Source organism: Anopheles coustani, chromosome 3 (genome assembly GCF_943734705.1).
Source record: "Anopheles coustani chromosome 3, idAnoCousDA_361_x.2, whole genome shotgun sequence".
Taxonomy (NCBI): domain Eukaryota; kingdom Metazoa; phylum Arthropoda; class Insecta; order Diptera; family Culicidae; genus Anopheles; species Anopheles coustani.
The window spans coordinates 48220987-48240356 of record NC_071288.1 but is presented as its reverse complement, the minus strand read 5'-3'; the positions used below and the strand labels follow the sequence as shown (position 1 = coordinate 48240356).

Sequence of the window (19370 nt, the reverse complement as noted above, 5' to 3'; positions counted from 1 at the left end):
GCGTACATACGTACGTGGCTTTGCTTGTGTGACGTTTACTTATGCGCAAGTAAAATTGCACATGCACGCCGCTTCACGATAAACATAATGCAGTCAAAATAGAACATGCCAATCCAACCTGTGCTTTATTTAATTTAATGAATTTACCATGTATGTGTGTCAAGGGGGATGCGAGGCAGAGGAACAGTGGGATTAAAAACCATAGCGTGAGCCAGACCGAAAGGCTTTCGATATCCTTCCCTGGTTTATCCCACCTGGTATGCACGTGTGCGGTTGACACCGTTTGAAAACAAATTAAAGCTTCATAATTGACCGACTTTTGGCGAAATGGGTTTGCGGTGCGTCACGCGAAGGTAAACCCGACTGGAGACGGGACACACACGTACCGAGAGGCATTGTAGCACCTCCGCCACGTGGACTCTAAAATAAAGTGAACATTTAAAACGTTCAATCGCACTGCTTTCGTGATTCTGCCGCGAGTGCTGCAGGTGGGGATGCATTGGAAATTCCGTTGTCGTTGTTCAGTTGAATTGTCTCCGGCATATTTTTAAATGGGTTTAATTGAAAAGCATTTAAAAATGTCCACTGACATACAATCCACAAAGATTAAAGGTGGTGTTTAACAGTGTTGCTCGTTTTGTGTGTTTTCAATGTTTTTTTTTCTCTTCGTTTGTTGATTCGGTGTTAAATTCATTTTTGCTTTGACTTTTTTCCTCGTGTACTCAAAGGATTCCATGACAGGTCAGCCAACAACAACAGTGGATGCCAGATGCAATGAATTTTCATTAGCGTCATCATCTGTGCGGCCTGCGTGATTGTCGTGTTGGTGGACAAATTTGATCAATTATTCCACTTAAAAAAAGTGGTTGTTAGTTTAATTGTTTTCAACATCCAATGAATCTTCCTACGCATAATACTTTTATTTATTCAATTCGGTAACGCCTGGCATAAGTCTGCTTGATAAAATCAAAAGTTGTTGAACATTGTTTATTTTTGTCAAATTCTTGTCATTTCGTTTTTTGACGGATATTTTTCTCTTCATAATTGATCACAGATCAATCCTTGCTTATGAATTTGGAAAATGTACCGTATTTTAGCGTATATTAGAATCCCCCTGTATAAAAATTAAGCTAGCAAATTATTTCCTCCCCGATGAATTATATTATTGATAAAATTGGTGTTTTCAAACACATTACCAATGATGCAATCGTCAATATTGTTATCCTAGCATTAGGTTACACTCACTAAAGGGGATTGTTAAACACACTAAAATACGGCAGTTTGTTTAAGAGAGTTAGAAATTGACAAACTATGGTAGAGTACTCTTGTATAACATCATCAGTATATTTAAATGTATTTGCACACCAATTTTGCTACATTACGGGCACAACCCATTCCAAAGCATCACTCGTCAACGAAATACTACCCATAATCCAATTTCTGGTCAAATATTTAGCTATCAGAAATGAAATCGTTTGGCGATAATAAAATTCGACTAGCTACTGGCGTGCATTCAATAGTGTTCTACCACAATGGCCGATGCGAACAATTAGAGCGCAAATATTTGACATTCAATATGGTTGTTTTTTAGGTTTTAAGTTTTCGTCCACCCCCGGAATCGTATTTGCCGCATCATAAATACCCTTCGGAATGTGCGGAATGATGATTGGCAAGCTGGGAATACTATCTGTGTTGCAATCGTTGTATCAATTTCAGCATTATTGTTTTCTTTTTTTCGAGAGTTGTGGCGTTTATGAATTTGAATCGAATTTGACGGTGCGGCGTGCAGTGTTTACCACCTGCCCAGTATTACTCCGTGCAAATTTCATAGCTTGTCAACAAATTGTGCTTGCGTTTCGCGCATCCACAATCGAGCGGATGAGCCAGGAAATATGGCTCAGTTAAACGCAGCATAAGCATTTGAGCGAAACACCACCCAAACAACACAGCGGGGCAAATGTAAGTCAACACCGACGGCTCACGGAGTTAAGAGGAGTACGCTTGCATCACCAACAAAAACGATATCGCACTGTTTGTTAGCTTCCCCTTGGGGGAAGAGCAATGTTCCCTCCGACTGGCACGTTTTTCAATTAGTGACGGCAAATGCTGAGCAAATAGTCGACTGAAATGCGCTCCCGTAAACATTTTTCATGCCCCACTGTTCCTCCCCTCCGCTCAGCGGGGCAGTAAAAAAGTAGAAGTGAACCGCAAACGTAAAAATTCTGCCAACCCCAGAGATGACAGGTAAACAAACGATTTTTCCAACCCAAGATCAATATGCATTCGTTAGGGGATGTTTTTTTCGGGTTTGCGTGATCCTGTGTGATGCTCGAACTGCGAACGGGAAATTATGGATGGCACGCTGCGAATTGTGGTCGTATTTTACAACCCTGCGCACAGAGGGCCCACCGGGAAAAACCCAACGGCAGAGCTGCCAACAAACACCGGTTGGGTTTGCATTTCCGGGTGCGCGGGTTTAGGCCGGCGTTCACTCGATGTGGAATAGCTTTTGTTTACCGGGTTTCGGGGGCCTTAAAAACGAGTCGGAAAAAGTGAAATAATATAAAGTTCGATTTTCCCCAAACAAATCCCACCGAGGGGGGTTGGACCTTCCCCCGAGCGGGGTATTCGGAGTGAAAACTTAAATAATGGGTAATTCAAACCATGACTTCGAACCCCAGCTTTTAGTTTGTCTGTTCCTGCCTGCCGGGTGGGTTTGTTTTTCGTTTCACTCCACCCGTCAACAGTTCGGTTTTGGCTCGGGTGCCCGGTTCTTGGTTTGATATCCGTTACCTGGTGCTGAGAGCTGTAGCAAGCAACCGTGGAACATATCGCCCTACCGGCCCTACCTGCGGGTGACATCACAACCGTTGGGTGGGGTAGCGTTTTCGCTTCGCAAAAGATATCTTTTTTTCCGATTTATGGCCGACGGTGGTTGTTTGGCTTCGCGTCGCGGTGCTGGGAAAACCTACGACCTTAGGTGGCTTAGGGTCGTATTATTTTCCCGCAATTCTCCTCCACGTTCGACCGTACCCTTTTACGGGCGAATCACCGAAACAACAAAAAAAAAAAAGGGTGATGTTGTATTTAGCGTGCTATTTGCACGAATTCGGGCGGCAGCGCGCAATTCGAGGGCTAGGAGGAAAACCCGCAAAGGAAAAGCCCACGGAAAGATTCAATATTATGCACAGCGCACTACCACCTTCGAGCCAAGTGGAATGGAGATAAGCGTAAAGCTTGCTTGCAGATCAGCATGTCGGCGTGGTGGGTTGTAAAATGGGAAACCAAATTCCCTGGGCCCAAAACATCCGCCCCGGGAAATCAGAAGATGTGGTAGGATTTGGTAGCATATTTAAATTTTCACTTCGGCTGAAAAGAACAGAAAAGAAACAACCATCAATAAATAAGCATAAGCTACGTAATGGATTGAAAAACGGTTTCGGAAAGAGCGGTACATACTTCCTCGGGAATATTAACAGTTTGTTTTCCAATTTCTACTTTCAGAACTTTATCCCGAATCATCCTCGAGGCGCGGACGGACGGATAAGCAATTCAAAGGTATAACCATTTTACAATGAACAACCATTCTCGGACATTATTCTCCCTTTGTGTATATTTTTTACGTGTTTTTCTTGCTGAGTATTCCATTTGCAGATAAAATTCGATTCCATTTTGATATGGGTTTTTGTTCGCTAAATAACCTCGTACATTGCTGTGACCGGTGTGGAAAGGGAAAGTGATTGAAAAGATCACCCGGCACAAAGAGCCGGCCGGCCGAGGCTTCAGGCAGTCTTCATCTGCTTCCCAAAACACACACACACACACACATACACAAATCTGCTGATCGATTTTCCTGCCAAAAAAGCCGTCGGTAGTGTGCGCGAGGGGAACAAGTGGAAAAGGTGGCGGGGCAAGTAAGGACATGTCGTTTATCGGAAATCAATTTCGCTAAAAATCCTTGTCAACCTCAAAATAGGGGAAACCGGGAGGCAACGGGAAAACCCGGTGGGCGGGAGAACAGCGAGTGCTCGGTGGGTCCTACCTGTCTGTTTCTCGCTCGGGCGGAAAAGTTGAACAGCTTCAGGCCCCCCCTCCCACCCCCACACACGGTCGTTGACGTTTCATCGTTCGATCTTGTCAGCAGTGGCCACACAAGTGGTCGGATGATAAGGACGATTTTCTCCGCTCGCCGGGCAAACGGGCGTTGGGCGGTGTGTGGGGGCGTATTTTTCACAATGTGCTCCTGGGGACAAATTTACCGGAAAGATCGCAATGGTGAGGAGAGGTGGAGAGACGGAAACCAACGAAAAATATCGGCTGAACGGTTCAAGGACTGAAGAATTGGGTGGAAGAAAAATGTAAATCCGTTCTCGGCCAACCTCCTTGCCAAAGCCACCCAGGCCGAAACGCCGGCAAAGCTGGTGTCCCTGGTGTGCCGTGGTGGGATTCGAGAATATTGTATTGGTGAATTCGGGGGCAACACCCGAAGGTGCCCTCGAGTCGTGCCTCCGAAATGTTTTTTTTTTCCCGTGACGGTGGGATGAGAATGGTGGGAAGAAGCACTTCGAGCTACGCCTTCTGGGGGAGTAAAAAAAAACAAGCTTGGATCATGGGGGAAATCTCTCGGCTGGATTCGCCGAGAAATGAATCGGAACACATCCGCATCCGGTAGTTTCGGGGGAAGGGGGGGAAGACACATTCCATTGCGTCGTGCTTGAATCGGGAGAAAATCCTCTCGCCTTCATCGAGAAAAAATGAAAAAGAAAATCGACAAACATATTCGGCAACATAACGCTAGGTGGAAGCTCTGGTTCGATGCTAATGGTTGTGAAGTTTTCCATTTCCCGCTTCCCGATCCCGTGGTTGGAGCTTTTTTGGAAACCATGCGGAAGAAATGCCGCCTCTCCCGATGCTGAGCTGCGATCTAAGCTTCTGTTATTAATTTTTTCCTCCGTCTCAACACTCCAGCGGGGAAGAAGAGAGTTTGCTGGTTTCGAGATGTTCTTCCTTCTCGTGCTGTCGCGGGGTTGGGTTGGTAGCGTGCGGACAGGGGTTAGCAAACACAGCAGAAGCAGTAGCATTGAGTAAGCTTTTCTCCAAGATTGACGCTTTGTTCAAACGGGAAAGCCCTGACAGTCGATGACGGCGCCGGATAAGGATAACATTTTCCCTAGGAAAAAAATGTGCTGTTGTTTACTGCGTGGCCTGGGACGGACGGTTGATTGGATGGGCGACGCAAGAAATCGAGTATGATGGCAGATTAATCCGCTACATTCAATTTGCTTCAGCTGCTAGTGGCGTTGGTGGATCTGGAAGTTCTATGGGACCGCGTTGGCGGTTCACTTCAATCTTAATTTTATCAGTTTGGTTTTGGCGATCCTTCAATTTCGGTTCTTTTTCGGCAGCATGTTTTCTCGTTCCCTTCCAGTTTATTCTTCTGCAAGCAGGCAAGAAAGATTCCGCAAAAAGTCGTGAAAGTGAAAACCAAATCAATTCATCGCGCTGTTCCAATAAATGTTTGCTGACGCTGTGACAGATTGACTGCAACTTTTCCCCGCACGATAAATGCGAACTGTGCCAGCGAGGCGGAAAAAATTCGCACTCGTGGGGGCTTTTGTTGAGGCCCCCTCCATCCCCAATCCGACGTCTGACAAATGTATCCGGAAACAATGACTTCGGAGTCGCCAGCAAGTCTCCGATTTCACCCACGCCGACGTGATGATAATGAAAACCGTTGCGTCTCGCCCCCGAAAGCGCCTTCGAATGTGGAAGAAAGCACACGCGCTCTTTGGGTAATCCCGGACGGTTCGATTAATTACGAACAGGCCCGGGGCTGCTCGATCAAGATGTGGGAAATTGCTGTGCATGTCCAATATGTGATGGATGAGCACGAACAGACGGAATAGAAGTTTATTTCCTGGAATGGTTTCGTTCTATCTTAGTAGAACACGTTTGTGCTTGGGATCCTCCGTAATAAGATCGTATCAGCTTATTTTGTTGTTTTCGGTTTCTTTTTGCTTCGCCACTGCGTCATTACTTTCACCCAATCAGCTTCGGCTTGTAAAGCTCCAAGGTTTGATCAAGATAGTAAGTTTTTGTAAGATTATCTTGTGCATTGGCTTGTACATCATTTCGAAGAAATCACATTATTGTATGTTTAAATTGTTTATAAATTAGAAAAGACAGACCACAGTAACATATGCACAGTTTAATATAGGGTAACTTCAAATAGACTTACTCAACAATTTACATCAAAATTTTCAAAATTACGAAACGTTGGAATTTCATTTTAATTAAAAACATTTGCAAACTGCTGTGGATTGTGGTTGGGTTATTTTAATTTAAAAGGAAAAAAAAATAATCAAAACGTATCTATACATCCTCGATACGTTTTGGAAAAGTTCATAAAAATTAATAAATGATGGGGAAGAAATGAACTTCAACTTTGCTGGTTTTATGATGTTGATGTTATTACGGCTGTGATCACGCTGGCTTTCGGTGAGGTGGTAAATTAATAAATGCCCTTCTACCTCGGGCTCGGGACGCTATTTTTCCCATAAAATAATTCAAAACTTCTTCGTTTGCGCTCATAGTTTTTGGTCCCTTTTTTCGTGGGGACCCATCGAAACATCCGTATCATTTGGTTTTTTCCCGCAATCATCGATGTTGTGTTGTGTATGGTGCAGTCACTTCAAAGTCTGCGGATGGCGACCATAGAAGCGCGTCCGGTTGTTTTGTCAATAGTTCGCGCGTGTTTCGGTGATTAAGTTGGGTTTGTGAAACTTTTGCGCGCCGTGAATGTTATTTTATTTAAGTTTCGGTAGTTTTTCTAAAGGGGTGTGCCCATTGGTTCGCCTCGTTCGACTCGCTCAACGGCAACAAACTCCATCGAGGTTCGTAGGTTTAAAGCCTCCCTGGCAGCACGAAACGACACATTTGTATTTATAAATATTTCTATCGTTTTTGCTCACGTTCGTGCCAGTCCTCCGTTGCGAATTACTAGTTTCTCGTCGCTCCGAACCAGCCGATCGCTGTTGTTTATTGTGTTGAGCAGCGTTTTTGCTTCAGAACAATACACGTACATGTACTCCGGTTTTGTGTTCTTCACCAACCTACACTCCGAGTTACTCAAACGATCAAGGGAAAAGTTGGGCTTTCTACCTTTATCATAAAGAAACTTCCAATCCAATCAAAAAGTTCTACCTACGGCCCATGTTGTGTTGTTTTTTCTTCTTCATTTGCTTCGTTGCCTGACCGACGGCATGGAAAACTACAAGGAAAAGAAATGCCAAAGTCAGACAACTTAGGTGATAGCAGCAGCACGCTTTCAATGGCGCACGGGATAAGATACGACGTTTCTTCCTGCGAGAAGTTACTCCGATGAACTCATTTTGGTGCCGTGCCTTCTAGCGTCTTGGTTGACAGTGATATGTGTTTACCGTAATTTAGACAAAGGAAATATCGTTTGGTAATTTGAGAAAAACCAGGTTCGCTTCTTATCTTCACTTTGGTTTTATTATTTTACTATAACAGTAGGATAAGAATTGAAGAATCTACCCGGTTTATTAAAAATGAATTATGTACACTCATTTGAACCCCCAACCCAAGGTTTTACCCATACTATGTTTGTGTGTAGAACGTTACTGGTCAATAAACATTTATAAAACATGCCAACAATGTACCCGGGGAATGAAGCCATGGTTTCCATATGGTCTCATGCTATTTTTTTTTACCTTTGCCACCCGTGAGGGTTGGGCGGTAGTCGGAAAAACCTTTACCAAAAGCTACCTGACATTGCCTACGTGCCTGTGTTGACCTGTCTTGATCAAACTCGTACCATTTTTGTCACTTTTCGCTACGACGGGCGTGCAAAAAAAAAAAACCGAAGGTGACAAAACACCGCGCCGTGTCACCATATTCGTACCGGTGGTGCCATACTCCGGTTTGTCGGAATCTTGGGTATAAAAATAAAGTCATGCCAGAGTCGTTAATTTTCCGGGCCCTCCTGAAGGAATTTACGGTCAATTACGGGGCTGGAAAGAACGGAGAAATACACACAGAACGCACGCAGCTTTCCGCCACGTTCAGTGCTGTCATTGTGATCATTTTTGCGGACACAGCGGAAGCGTAATGATGTCGGTCGGTCGAGCGGGGGGAGGTTTGAAGTGATGGCATTCTATTCCGCGGAGGAAACGCACTTGAGCGATGGTCCGCTTCCCTTCAACCGGACATCAACAACGTGCACGATTATTCAGGTGGGCCTCCGGTTCATCAACGGTCGGGAAAGGAAATGTGCTAGACGCACGGTCAGCAATAAGTTGATCCGCTGTCCCTCATGCTCCGTACAATTTTTCCTTTCTTCCGCCGACGGTCATGTTTGTTTGGGGTTTGACGCTGGCCCGCTCGGCATCAAATATCAAAACCCGGGGCGTATCGGTGTCACAAATGATGTAACGAACCCGGTGTAGACTGACTAACTAACTGACCGGCCACGAATGCGATGATGAAGCAAGCGAGCTCGAGCTCAACGAATATGTCACAAAGGTCACAACTTCCTTATGGTCCCGCATGTTTCCCTTAATCGACGCTGTCACCTGGAGCGTTGCGTTGGGCCGATTAGGTGTAACATAAGTTCCGTACTTGAGGAAAATGCCTTTGGTAATGTATCTCCCCCCCCGCCATCCTTATCGAACTTTCTTTCAACACCATCTAATCGATGTCCGCTTTCCGGAGGCAATTTCCTCACCCGAGCCTGATTGAATGCTTGTTCGGGAAGCGTTTTTTCTCTACCTTTATCTGCAGTGTTACCAAACAGCTTTACGACCGTTCGGTTGACTTTATCGGGGCGTGGGGTTCTTTAAATGCCCCGTGGCGGTGCATGCTCTCGCGGTATCGTCGGGAACAATCTAATGGTGATTGTTGCGCAAAGCGATCGATACCCCGGATGCCCCCCTGGTTATTGCTCTTCAACCGTGGGTATGTGTTTCTGTTGCGTTATCTATGTTGACACAGTTGCGACAGATCGCCGTTTCCAGCGAGACGTGGGCCGAGGGCTGATAAGAATGCACTCGACTCAACAGCGCTCACTTCCTGTTTGTTGTAAGGTAGTGGAAGGTGGAAAAGCGCAAGAAAAACAACCTCACCCAATGGATCCTTTATCTTCATCGTATCGATTAGATGACGTCGGGAAGGAGCGAGAACGACACTGACAGTATCTGTTGAATCTAGCGAAACGTTTGTAGCTGGTTCTAATAGTGTAATGATGTGGTGCCTTTTTTATATCAAATGAGTATTTGATTACCTCTTTTGAAGACGGGGTATGCATGCAAGTTTATCAACGAAAGAAGAAGGAAGAAAACATAGCTACACTTCTCCACCATTTAATTGCATTGAAAATTCCAGATTGTAGAACTTATGTTTCACCGTTGAATGCATCGATTAGTCAATCTTAAAATAGAAAAGAATTTAATTTACGTTACGTGATGTCAAACATGCGTTTGAATATGACGTAGTATGACGACAAATTTCGTTTGTTAAATCGTTAATGTTATATTCCAGCAGATATACATTTTTGTTTCCTCACGAATTTGATATTTTCGTGAACAGAACAGTGTAGATCAAGAACCGTATCTTTTACACCCGTTTCGCGTTGTTAATTCATGAAACTGAGAACAATTACACAAAGTTATCCTCGTTTTCAATCAACATGATGTCTATTCACTATTCTTAAAAGTACTTGAATATTTTATTTACCCATTTCCCCGTCGCTCTCCAATCTTTTTGGATTTTTGGAAAGTAATCCCTGACCTACAAGTTTGCGTCCGCTATCCCGTGCTTTCTAGTAAACCATTTAACCTGAACCAGCGTTAACAGACTCAGTACCTGCTGTAAAACTCATTCCATTTGAAGCATTTCATCTTTCATGTGGTCAAGAATCTCGTAGTTTCCCTGATTACATTTGCTTGGTCCGACCTCGCGCAACCGACGCCGTCCGTTCGGTAGCTCCGGTGTAAGAGCGAGTAAACGTTAATTTCCGAGCTTTCTACATATTTTATTCCGGCTGTCCGGTGCCTCTGAACATTCGCTTCCGAAGAGGTGAATTCGGTTGGTAAGGTTGAAATCAAGAGCGGGGTTGAAACGTCGGCCGGCTGAACACAGGAAATCTCTGTGCAGCAAAAAAAAAAAGACCATACGGACGTTACTGAGGACCGCAACCGGGAGCATCATTCAGAATTTCAAATTTTGACTAGCACAAAATTATAGCGTCTCCGGGTGCGCATTCGTGCATTTATGTATGAGTAAATAAATAAAAACCCTCGCAACCCCCTCAGGACACAACAACGGCACTGCTTACGTCCCAGGATTTGCAACCCAAGAGGACTTATTTTAAGATGCATCATATGCTCACACATGCACACACACATATCAGTGCCAGTTGAAACTATTCAACCGGACCGTACGAGAAATCGAGCATCAGCATCTATATCATGTGCCTCGACACCCCCCGAGCGGTGGACGGAACTAGCCTGCCGGGGAGGGTAATTTATTATGCTCGACCGGGAGCCACGTTTCAAAACGAAAATAACCACAAAACTCACCTCCGTGGTCCTGGAAACCCATACCACGAACCCATATCCACCATTTGCGGCAAAGGATGTAGTTACATGCGGCGCGCTCCCAGTTTTCCCTTGCCGGGAAAGGGATGGGGCGGCAAAGGGGTCTGCGGTCGAGTGGGCGGATCGCTGGATGGTGCATGGCGCGTTGATTGCATGCATAAATTGAATATTACTGCCCTCCGGAACCACCCGGAAGTCTTCTGCATTCGGTCATCGCTTTCTTGCCGTAGTTTCGTACTTTTTTTTTAGCAGGAAGGTTTTTCTTTTATTTGTGGCGGAAGCAAAATGGAACTGGCGTAAATGAAACCTTCTGGCCCCCCCGGGGAAAAGGTCGGTACTTTACGGTTGCGGTTCATCGTTTCAGGTGTGGGTGGATTTAAGACAAGTGTTGCTGCACACGAAAGCTCCCTGAGTGCAATGTATGGCAGTACATTTGTCTTGCTAGTGGCGCTCAAACCGACGCACGGTTGTTACTCCTCCGGAGCGGATCTGATGATCCCAAATGATCTCCTTCGTTTGTTTGTAGAAGAAAGAAAAACACCTATCCAGAAGTTTTCGGTTTGAATTTTCATCATTTCTCTGCGATGTCACAAATAATCCCCCTCCGGTGAAAGATTGAATGAAATGTCAGTGCAAACTGTTTTTGTTTTCCCGTGCCGCTCGATGGTCCACATCCACATAATCCAATTTCGTTCCATTATTTCCATTATGCTGCCCATGTTGGGATATGTTGCTGAGGGAGAAAAAAAAAACGACTGTAGAACGAAAACAGCACACAATGAAGCGTACATGCCATGGATGCTAGGCACTCGTCGGCAGAGAATGAGAAAAGGAGAGAACTGGAGTGCTGGTGAGTTGATCCTGTGGAAAACTTTTTGCGCTACTCCTTCCTAACCTTGCCATTGTCGCATTGCGGTGGAAAATGTTCGCCACGGTAATATGGACGTCGGGCGTTTCGGGTAGGAAGGCTGATGAGCTTGGAGCGTTCACACAGACACACAGTGACACACACACAGCATATGATGAGCATCGGGGCTCGTTATGTTTGCATCGACAGAATAGACCAACCAGTCAGCCGGCGCTTGGACTTACTACAGCTTCTAGCCTAGTGTTGCACATCACGCAACGTGGGGTCTCTTTCATTTCCTTTTCCTTGCGCACCAGATGATGCGAGGAGTCGGCATACTAATAGCACTTAGGCTCGGTTATGGTTTTCCTGCGCGTTGGGAAACGTGTAACAGTGTCCAATCATCCCAAAATTTGACTATCGGCAGTGTTTCTTGCCTCTGCGATCGTTTCGTCTATTCGAGTTGCGTTTTGTTCTCGACGGGCAGGATATCATTTTTGCATGCCATCATCCCTTTTTTCCGATTATATATTCTCCTGCAGGCAAAGGTTCCCCGCGTTGCGATGGTATTATTCGATGACGCCTGAATCCTGTTAGTTAATCTCGAGTTATTGCCTCGCGCGCGCTCATTGTTTGATGCGCAACATACTTCATCGGATCGGAAGGAAAATGCCTCGGATTTCAGCTCACCATCGAAGCCAACATTCTCCCACGCATAGCTATGCGGAAGGCTAATATAGTGTTTTGTCTACCGATGTTTCTGGTCGTATCGTTCCTGGAGCTGTTTTCCGGTCTGGCAAGTCTGAACGACCCACTGGCCAGTGGGTCGCAACTCAGCATTCTCCTCACGCACGTCCCTGCCCGCTCCTGGTGCCCCAACATTTCGTTCGGAAACAAAAAAAAAAACTTCCGAGAGTAGAACGACGCATCGAATGCCAGGGGGTGATTTATGATGAGCTGCGTGCCCCACGGGAGGCTGTAAAAGCGAACTCCCAAAACTGCTGTGTGGGTAGGAAAGGCTTTCGGGTCGCTTTTGCTTTTTTGTAACACTACTCGCCACCGTTCTCGGCCAGTAGCGTTCATGTTCGGCAGTGCTACACCGAGCCCATAGGTTCAGGTTTTGGGGAGAGACGAACTGCGCGAATCCGAAACTAGCTTCGGCCGTAGGCGTAGCCATTACCGATTCGCATGTTTTGCCGCACAACGATTATCGTATCCTGGCCGACCATTGGATGGATTGAATGGTACAGGATGGTGCTGGATGAGCTGAACGCCACCAGACTCCTGGAAGGTGCATCGGATAGATGGTTCTTAGAACGTTCCGCACGACTGTTTGAGGTTAGTTGAGTGAACTGATAAATAAAAAGTAGGGTATACGACACAATTTTGCGAAAATCCTTAGTTAGCGATGGTCATATTTAAGGCATTTTGTGAAAAGCTGATTTCCTAGCTTGTGTCGAAACGCACTGCTTTGTATAATGGTGTAAAGAGTAAAGTAAAACTAGACAATCGTCTAGAAAATCTATTTATTACATTAAATTATTTGATATTTCAATATAATAATTTTATATACTAACATTAAATATGTAGAATGTATTTAAAAACTACTGGATGTCTTGTCATTTATGTTTATAGCACAGTTAATTTCAACCATAATTTAACCATCATTTGTGCCATAATGATTAGTAAACGAAGTTAGGCATGAAAACAAATGTCTCATCGTTGGGGATGTCATTACGGAAATCAGACATGATTCTAATTTCCTTTGCTTTAGTTTAATTTTGTTTAGTAAATTTCTATGACTCAGCAAGCGCACGCTCATTCAACCCGTATGCGCCCGTTTATGGCTCCAGTTGACAGACGCACAAATAGGGCTATCAAATTGCATGACCTTCCGGTTCATCGTCAAACGCACAAGTGCATCACTAAATGGTGCTGTAATGGCGCATCGAGCGTTGTTCCCGCGGTTGGATAATACCCAGTGCGCACTTCACCCTTGCCCCGAAACACCCGCCGACGTTTTCAACGCCATCGACGTGCTCTACTCACTAGCCCTTTTAACCAGCTTTACTCGACAAGGTCGGCGTGTCATAACCGTCGAGTGTGTGTGGCGTGTCGAATGTGGTTTGTTTCATGTGGTTAGTAGCTAGGTGATTGTGTGTGTGTGTGTGTGTGTGTGTTTGATTTTATGTTCCTTTGATCGGATTACGATGCATAGAACTGCCGCAGCCAGCTCCGTTTAATTTTTCTACAAAACCTCTCTGTCTGCCTTGCACCCAACTGATCTGCAGTTGGCAAGCATGAGAACTTTTTCGTTCCCACACTAGTCACACAATGCAATTAAATTATTTCAGAACGTATGCTATTGACAAAATAGTTGATTATAATCAGTGTTCGGTGGGTTTATTGTTACACGCCCCGTAACCGTTTGATCTATAAAATTTAGTCGTTATGATAACCTTTCCTAATCACATCCAGTTGCAGTTTCAGCTCAACTGCAGCGAAAACCATGTGATGCACATTCAAATACCCTCTCGTTCGATGGTTACGGTTACCCAGGGTGGCTAATAATCCTCCTGCTGCATTTACAGTCGTAGGACGACACGAAAATAACATGCAGAAAAGCTATACACCTCACTGGAACAGTTGGAGGCACACTTTGCAAAAAGCTTACACCTATAAACGGCAGTGTTAGCGTAACATGGCCACGGAATGCCCGCTTGATCTGGTTAGGCAGGGGTGTGCGTGCGTGTGCAGTGAGTGCTAGCGAAGCGTTAGGTTGTGCCCACACCTGTGGAAAATGCCCATTAATGGACATCATATCGTCAGGACCGTGGTACGCCGCGACAGAATTGCCTAACGTGCCTTAAACCCGCTGCTGGCGGTGGAAACGATCCGGAAAAGCCGAATCGCCTTTTACAGCGCTGTGCGGTGTCCGTTTTGTGTCCGAGATTCAACTCATTTTCCTCGGGCATTGGTGGGTTTGCGGTGTGTTTCAACCTTTCCATGAATAGTGCTTGTAATTGTAAGAGTTGTAAAGACGATTGTTCGATAATGAATAAAATTTGAGTTTTTGGTAGTATCTCAACATAATCCGTCAAATGATGCTTCTTTATACGCAATAAAAATAAATTTAGGACTAACATGAAAAAGTGTGAAATTACTCCACTTTCTGCAGTTTTTTAAATGAAAATTTTATTTTACTATATTATGATACATCTGTAAAACACATGGCACAAAACGATAACTATTAGAAAAGGAACCTAATTTCACTTTTTAAAAACTAAACCATATTGAAAAAATATACTAGTCACGTGATGGTTAACGTTCTTCTTCAAACGGGCTACAAACGTGCCGGTTTGCCACATTCTGCGGGCTTCCAACGCCGCTTGTGTTTACTGTAAATGGCATTAAGTGCCGCCGTTGTGCCACATGCCACAAATGGTACGCGTATGCGTACGCTTTACTTTGGCCTTCATGGGCGCCACGGGCTTCGCGCTTGCAGTGCGCGTTGCACCGTATGCACCGTTGCAAAGGGAAAAACTTCAGCGAAACCTTCCTGCACGGTAACGAGCCGCGCGGTGCCACAGGTTCCGATGGAATTATCACGATGAAGGTGACGTAATCGGGGTTTGGTCGCGCTACCAAGAATTGGCAACAGTGTTAGTGCTCGCTCGGAGCTGGAATCGATTTTCCACCGTCAACCGCGCCTAGCGTTGTTTGTCGCTTTGTCACTCCCGAAGGTCCGTTTCGGGAGCCGAGTTGGGTGAAAAGCCGGAGAAAATGCTTTCCCCATTAACCGTTTGATAAATGCGCTTTTATGGGAGCCGGGGGGGGAGCGGTGGTAGGGAAAAGCATTTTTGCAAAGTGTACGCCCGAAGGTTGGTTGGAAAATATTGATGGCAATCGCGCGGATCCACCGCTGTTCAGCCCACCGTGGAAATCTCTATTTCGGTGTTGGTGCGTTTGCCTATCCGCCCTGTTTTCCCTCCACCTTAACGAGGCAATAAACAATGGCTTACTTTCGCGGTGCTGGCGCTGATAGTGCGCAATGTATCACGCCCTTGACGGACGAGCGCTGGCATCACGCTATTACTTTTTTACCTCTGTCCCATCGGGAGGGAAGTTTCCATCGCTAGGGTGAGTGCTTCGACGGTAATCGTACGATACATCTGGTGAACCAGGACGGCGGCAGTTGGATGGCTTAGCGATGTACGAGTCGAGAGGTCGATGGAAAATATGAAAAATTATTAAAATCGGAATTAAAAACGTTTCCATGTCATTGTAAATCTATGCAAATACAATACTGAAATGCAATATTGAAAATTGTGTCTCTTGATCATGTTTATTCAACCGATTGCAATTAATGGGTTTTTGCTGTACATTGTTTTGTTTATGTTATCAAATTTCGAATGCCAGAGAAAACCTCAAATAAACACGTTGAAAAATGAGTGAAGTTAAACTTATACTGGTTAAAATTGTGACAAGCTTCGAAATAAGCCATCTTTATTTTATTTTAGAACAATTTAAAAAGTAGTTCTTCGCTTCTTGAGTTCTTCTAAGTTAAATATACATACATGGATCGATAAAAAGATTTAACGTGAACCGTAAATGCTCATCCCAGACAACACCTAGAAACTATATTTCACCAAAATAAAATCCTTTGACCTGGATACTATTTGTTTCAACGAGCTTTTCTTTTCGCTTCTCTTTATATCTAAAGTCAATAAGTTCAGGTGTTTTATCCTAACGCTTCCCATAATCAAAATGCATTACGCTTATGCAGTTACCAACACCATTCCCATGCGTTTTGTTAGAGAAGAAAGCCGAGGCAGCTAGCAGAGGGATTTCAAAAGTTTCAGTTTATTGGATTGCCATGCCCTCGGAGTCTCGGCAGTGCAATATATCAGTTCCCAGACAAAGGATTACCACATCATACGTACGTGCATTTTATTGCAGATGCACTTTTTTTTTGCGATACGCAGGGAATATTGCCACGCTGAACAGAGTGCTGTAAAATGAAAAAGCCACGCAGTGGAAGAGGGCTGTGTCACGCGAAGTGGGAATAAAAAAGGGAACGGTACGACATCCTTCGGCTATTTACATGTGCGTTACTTCAGATATAGTATACCCACCCGTCATCCGCCGAGCGGATGTGAGGGGGGACGAAAATCGGTAGCCTCTCAAGGATTACATATGAGATACTGTTTCGCTCCCCTTTTGTAACGCGTGCCCTCCATCGGCGGATTGTGTCAAACCGCGGGAGTAATCTAAACAATATGTTGCATAATCTCTTCCCACGGTACCGGTTGTCGCAAGTCTTGTTCCGCGTACTCGCGTGCGCAGAAAAGTTCTCGAAAACGCGGGTGAAAGGACACCGCAACCCTTGCCGGAAGGCGGTGATGGTCCTTGCGGTAACCTACCCACGAGTGTATGGAGTGCTGGTTATATTTTATGGCCTTGCCCCGGCCTGGCCGCGGGAAAGGTCCGGATTCCCAAGTGGGCGTAGGGTGTTTGTAAACGATTTTCATCAGTAACGCATACTCCGCGCAGGTACACGCGGTTTGGTGTGGGGGGGCTCGAGGGCGGAAGAAAATGGGGTCGAAAATCCCAGATACAAGCATAGGCCCCCCGAGCACCCGACGCCGTGGGTTCTGTGTTGTGTGTGTTTCTGGCTTTTACTCGCCCTAGTCTATTTGCCGGAAAGCAAATCTTAACGCCATCTCTGCACGCGGCAAAAGAGGGTCGGGGGTGGTTGAGAAATGATATGATTATTATTTTTTACCTCTTGGCTGTGTGCACGTCCGGGGAGGCTACTGTTCGCAAAGACACACACACACACATACAAACACAAACAAACCAATATAGAGCAAGTCTCAGTCGCCTGGTGAATCTCTCCCGAGTGTATGCAAAAATATGCCAGCCTTGTCGTGAGCATAGCTCGTGCCATGGGCTTCTGGAATGTTGCAAGGACTGAAAACTGTTCCATACAACATCTGAACGCCGTACCAGAATTACACTTTGTTGTTGCCACCGGAATGGAAAGGAAAGAGGAAGTGTACACACAACCCAGCAGCACCGTACCGAAAGGCTGCACTGCGCTGCGGCGGCTGCCATAATCGTTATCGGGATAAAATAATTCCTTGCCTTCCTAGTGGAACGAGTTTTCCATAGACCGAGCACGCTTTCGTGATGGGCAGAAGCGCGGAAACGTGGGTCGGTGCGGGTATTGAGTTGTTGATATCTTTGGAAGATCGCGAGTGGTGCTTCCGGCCAGGGGGCTTAAGGGATCGGTGCTTGGCTAAAAGGCTTTGGGGCCGCCGGAATGGGTTCGGATGAGTGGTCTATCCTTTTTTCCCCCTCTCTCTCTCTCTCTCTCTCCATTTTGTTGGCACGAGTGCAAGAAAAATTCAATTTTCCTGATGGCTTCCCTGGGTAGCGTTGCCAAATAATTGATGGTTTGCGCACGGTGCATATATTTTCTGATTATCGGATGCAAAACGGAAAGAAAAGCACACGCCATGTTTGTTTTTCTGCTGTGCGCCAACCAAGGAACATAAACTGGAGCAACTTTCGTTACGTTGAATGCTAACCAGGGTGAGGTTTTCTGGAAATAGGAGACACATCGTTGTGCTTTCAAAACATGTTGACGGCAAAACGATTGTATTTATTAAAAACTTGCGAATGGGGAACGAGAACGATTGTGTTGAAATTATGATTGAAAGACGTTGTATGTGGTTATCTTGTCCAAGGGAAACTTTTATTTAGAAATAGGAATTGTTTTGAGTTCTTAAAATTAATTCTTGATCCTTCCGGGACATCAATTTCTACCAAATAAATATCCAAACACAAATTAAGTTAATATAATACAAAAAAAAATTAGAAAATTTCCCATTTTTAATCCTCACGGATTCAAAATTTGGAAGGACCTAACTAATTTTGCTTGCAAAAACTGCTCGTTTAGGCTTTAAAATTAAATATTTCTTCTTGCAAGCACTTGAATATTATCAGGAAAATCCAAAGAGTTTTTGAAAACTGTTTTACGAGTAGCTAAAAATTAACTGTAGTTTTTCCACAGTTGGGAGCTCATGGAAAAAAGGATGCTTTTCCCCTTCTCGATCCTAGTACATCACTAATGCAGGAAATTAATAAAACATTGTTGTAAAAATCGATTACAACGTTTACATTAAGCTAATTTATGCATGCAAACTAAAATGTACAGAAACATGCAGAAACCATTGGATCTTCTTAAAGGGTTTCGATCAAGTCTATGTTTACCACATAAACCAATAAATTCGTCAAGCACTCGATAATCGGAAGACCGGATTAGCCAATGTGATTTCATCTCACTTCCAAAGTCGTTAACAGCGGTAAACTTCGTTGTTGACGTACATATTTCCTTACCCACAAACACACATACACACACGCTCACCATTTCCGGCCGTCTGTGCAACCAATTCTGCTAACTGTCTCCATCAACACATCATAAATATTCTACACCGAAGGACAGAAATCTCTACTTCTTCGTACCGCTGCAAACTCCTTTCCCTTCGTCGAAGGAATTCAGGAGAACCACCGTCACTCAGAGCTTTGCAGTGAAATGTAAATTGAAACTGTCGCCAGTGTGCGCCAGTGTACCGGCCTTTCCAAGCGAATGCACTTGGCGGACAATGCAGTTCGCACCACTGAATGGGGTTCGGTGGGTGGGGAGGGTGAGGGTTATGTTTTGTTTGTCATTCCGACATCGGGTTTGTTGGTGTGTAAACAGTGACACACCCACACATGTCCCGCTACGGAGTGACATAATCATCCGGGTCCGGCATAATCGGAATTGAAATGCGAAATTAACCATCTCATCGCCACCGTGCGATCCTTCCTCGATGCTTCCCGTGGTGTCCTGCCTTTTG

The 19370-nt window shown here is 44.9% G+C and overlaps 1 long non-coding RNA gene across 1 annotated transcript in view; it reads left to right on the top strand.

Moving 5' to 3' along the window:
- Window positions 1–19370, top strand: part of LOC131258879 (uncharacterized) — a 106658-nt gene that overhangs the window by 18702 nt on the left and 68586 nt on the right. Inside the window, exon 2 of the long non-coding RNA XR_009178111.1 lies at window positions 3505–3558. This is a non-coding gene — a long non-coding RNA (uncharacterized LOC131258879). The remainder of the gene's footprint in view (window positions 1–3504; window positions 3559–19370) is intronic.